Source organism: Pristiophorus japonicus, chromosome 16, assembly GCF_044704955.1.
Source record: "Pristiophorus japonicus isolate sPriJap1 chromosome 16, sPriJap1.hap1, whole genome shotgun sequence".
In the NCBI taxonomy this organism is placed as follows: Eukaryota; Metazoa; Chordata; class Chondrichthyes; family Pristiophoridae; genus Pristiophorus; species Pristiophorus japonicus.
Window position 1 is genome coordinate 123,557,103 of NC_091992.1, and position 3,927 is coordinate 123,561,029.

The 3,927-nt window shown below is 43.5% G+C and overlaps 1 non-coding gene across 1 annotated transcript; it reads left to right on the top strand.

Moving 5' to 3' along the window:
- Window positions 1–3,786: 3,786 nt before the first annotated feature.
- On the top strand, window positions 3,787–3,927 carry LOC139227346 (U4 spliceosomal RNA). The gene has a single exon (XR_011587429.1). It is a non-coding gene; the product is annotated as a U4 spliceosomal RNA (small nuclear RNA).

Here is a 3,927-nt window from a genome sequence, read left to right on the forward strand (position 1 = left end):
GGCCTAGCATATACAGCACAAAAACAGGTAATTCAGTCAACAGGCCTATGCAGTGTTTATACTCCATAGGAGCCTCTTCCCACCTTACTTCATCCCACTCAACAACATTTCCTTCTATTCCTTTCTCCGCCATAACAACGTAAGAAGTAGGAGCAGAAGTAGTCCATATGGCCCTTCGAGTCTGCTCCGTCGTTCAATAAGATCATAAAAACATAAGAAAAAGGAGCAGGAGTAGGCCACTCAACCCCTCGAGCTTGCTCCATCATTTAATAAGATCATGGCTGATCTTCTTCTACCTTAACTCCACTTTCCTGCCCGATCCCCATATCCCTTGGTTCTCCCAGAGTTAAAAAATCTATCGATCTCAGCCTTGAATATACTCAAATACTCAGCATTCACAGCCCTCTGGGAGAGAATTCCAAAAGATTCACAACCTTCTGAGTGAAGAAATTCCTCCTCATCTCAGTCTTAAATGGCCGACTCCCTTATCCTGAGACTTTCCCCCCCTAGTTCTAGACACCCCAGGGGAAACAACCTTTCAGCATCTACCCTGTCAATCCCCTTCAGAATCTTGTCTGTTTCAATGAGATCACCTCTCACTCTTCTAATCTCCAGAGAGCATAGGCCCAATTTACTCAATCTCTCCTCATAGGACAACCCCCTAGTGAACCTTCATTGCACTGCCTGTAAGGCAAGTATATCCTTCCTCAGATAAGGAGAGCAAAACTGTGCACAATACTCCAGGTATGGTCTCACCAAAGACCTGTACAATTGTAGCAAGACTTCCTTACTCTTGTACCCCAACTCCCTTGCAATAAAGGCCAACATGCCATTTACCTTCCCAATTGCTTGCTGTATCTGCATATACTATCTAGCTTCCCCTTAACTACACCAATAATATTCGCCTGTTGGAAAGTTCCAAATTCTAACCATTTCCTGAATTCCTCATTGGATTTATTGGCTGCTGACTTGTGTTTATTGCTCCTAATTTTTTGACTCATCCACAAGTGCAAATATCTTCAATACATCTACCATTGTCAAATCCATTCAGAATTTTAAAGCATTCTATCAGGTCACCTTTCAGCCTTCACTTTTCTAGAGAATCATCATCATCATTGGCAGTCCCTTGGAATCGAGGAAAACTTGCTTCCACTCCTGAAGTGAGTCCTTAGGTGACTGAACAGTCCAATACGAGAACCACAGTCCCTGTCACAGGTGGGACAGATAGTCGTTGAGGGAAGGGGTGGGTGGGACTAGTTTGCCGCACGCTCCTTCCGCTGCCTGCGCTTGATTTCTGCATGCTCTTGGCGACGAGACTCGAGGTTCTCAGCGCCCTCCCGGATGCACTTCCTCCACTTAGGGCGGTCTTTAGCCAGGGACTCCCAGGTGTCAGTGGGGATGTTGCACTTTATCAGGGAGGCTTTGAGGGTGTCCTTGTAAAGTTTCTTCTGCTCACCTTTGGCTCGTTTGCCATGAAGGAGCTCCGAGTAGAGCACTTGCTTTGGGAGTCTTGTGTCTGGCATGCGGACTATGTAGCCTGCCCAGTGGAACTGATCGAGTGTGGTCAGTGCTTCAATACTGGGGATGTTAGCCTGGTCGAGGATGCTGATGTTGGTGCGCCTGTCCTCCCAGGGGATTTGTAGGATCTTGCAGAGACATTGTTGGTGATATTTCTCCAGCAATTTGAGATGTCTACTGTACATGGTCCATGTCTCTGAGCCATACAGGAGGGCGGGTATTACTACAGCCCTGTAGACCTGAATAGTTAAAACCTCAGTTCTCATGTCATCCTTTTTTCACCTTCTCCAGTGCTCTTATATTCTTTTTGTAATATGGCACCCAGAACTGTGCACAGTGGTCCAACCAAGTTTTTATATTAGATTAACATAACTTCTCAGCTTTTTAATTCTATTCCTCTAGAAATGATCCCCAGTGCATAGTTTTCACTTGTATGGCTTTGTTAACCTGTATTGCTACCTTTAGTGATCTGTGAATCTGTACCCCTCTAAACCACTTTGGGCCTCTACCTCATTTAAACTCTTATTTTCCAAGGAGTAGGTGGCCTTCTTATTCCTCCGACCAAACTACACCATTTCAAACATCTTCACAATGAAATTAATTTGGCATTTACAAGCCCATTCTGCAAGTTTGTTAACGTCTTGTATTTTGTCGCAGTCTTCCTCAGTATTAACGATACACACCCCAATTTGATATCATCCACAAATTTTTATATTGTATTTCCGAGTTCCAAGTTCAAACCATTTATGTAAGTGATGAACAACAGTGGTCACAGTTCTGATCCCTATGGAATGCCACTTCCCACCAATCTGAGTAACTACTTTTAACCAATGCTCCCTGTTGTTTTTGGGTGCACGGCCCTTTTAAGGGGCTGCATGGCCATTCCCATTTTTGTGCATGCGCGAACTTTAACATTGCAACCGCTAGTCCCGCGAGCTACATGGCCGCACAGCTTATAGGGAGCGTTGCCCTTAGCCTCTACTATCTGTTTTATAGCCAGGTTGTTTGTCTAGAAAAAGAACCAGTAGAGAGATGAGGACATTTTTGGAATGCACTGCCTGAAAGGGCGCTGGAAGCAGATTCAACAGAGGGTATTGGATAAATACGTGAAAAAGAAAAATTTGCAAGACTATAGAAACATAGACATAGAAACATAGAAAATAGGTGCAGGAGTAGGCCATTTGGCCCTTCGAGCCTGCACCACCATTCAATAAGATCATGGCTGATCATTCCCTCAGTACCCCTTTCCTGCTTTCTCTCCATACCCCTTGATTCCCTTAGCCGTAAGGGCCATATCTAACACCCTCTTGAATATATCCAATGAACTGGCATCAACAACTCTCTGCGGCAGGGAATTCCACAGGTTAACAACTCTCTGAGTGAAGAAGTTTCTCCTCATCTCAGTCCTAAATGGCCTACCCCTTATCCTAAGACTGTGTCCCCTGGTTCTGGACTTCCCCAACATCAGGAACATTCTTCCCGCATCTAACCTGTCCCGTCCCGTCAGAATCTTATATGTTTTTATGAGATCCCCTCTCATCCTTCTAAACTCAAATTGAATAAAGGCCCAATTGATCCAGTCTCTCCTCATATGTCAGTCCTGCCATCCCAGGAATCAGTCTGGTGAACCTTCGCTGCACTCCCTCAATAGCAAGAACGTCCTTCCTCAGATTAGGAAAGAGCAGGGCAGTGGGACAAATTGGATAGCTCTTTTAGCCACAGGAACAGGCACAATGTGTCGAATGGCCTCCTTCTGTGCTATATGATTCTACGATTTGCTATCCATTTTGCTACTGCTAAAATAGAATCAAATGTTGGCATTTTTATTAGCATACAAATAAAGGATAATAATACATTCGGCAGATATTCAGAGTGCCAAACAGCATTCTGTTCAAACAAAAGCAAAATACAGGAGATGCTGGAAATCTGAAAGTTCTAATGCAAGATCATCGACCTGAAACCTGATCTGTGTGTTTCCAGCATTCTGCCCAATACCAGTTACTTGCATCTCAGCAGTATAGCACTTTTACTTCAAAGTAGCTAGGACATCGTACACTGATTAACACATTAGATACCGTCCCATAATCCTTTATTTCCAACTCAATGATTTTCTGAAAAATATTTCTTTGTCTATTTGTGTTGAGAAAATAATGCGATCCAAAAGAAATCATAACTTTATCTGATGACAAAATTTGTTTTTAAGATAGGTCACCACAACTGTAAATAGTATCCGTCAGATAGACCTCCGGTCGTCAGGGTAATCTGGTTAGCTTTGCGCAGTGACAGTATTGTAGCTGATGAGGTTTAACTGAGGCGTGATTATTGTTTATTAAAAACTTTTCCCAATACCCCGCTATGACGACTTGAAATATAGTCGTCAATGGCAATTTTTGATAGTCTCTGTGGAGA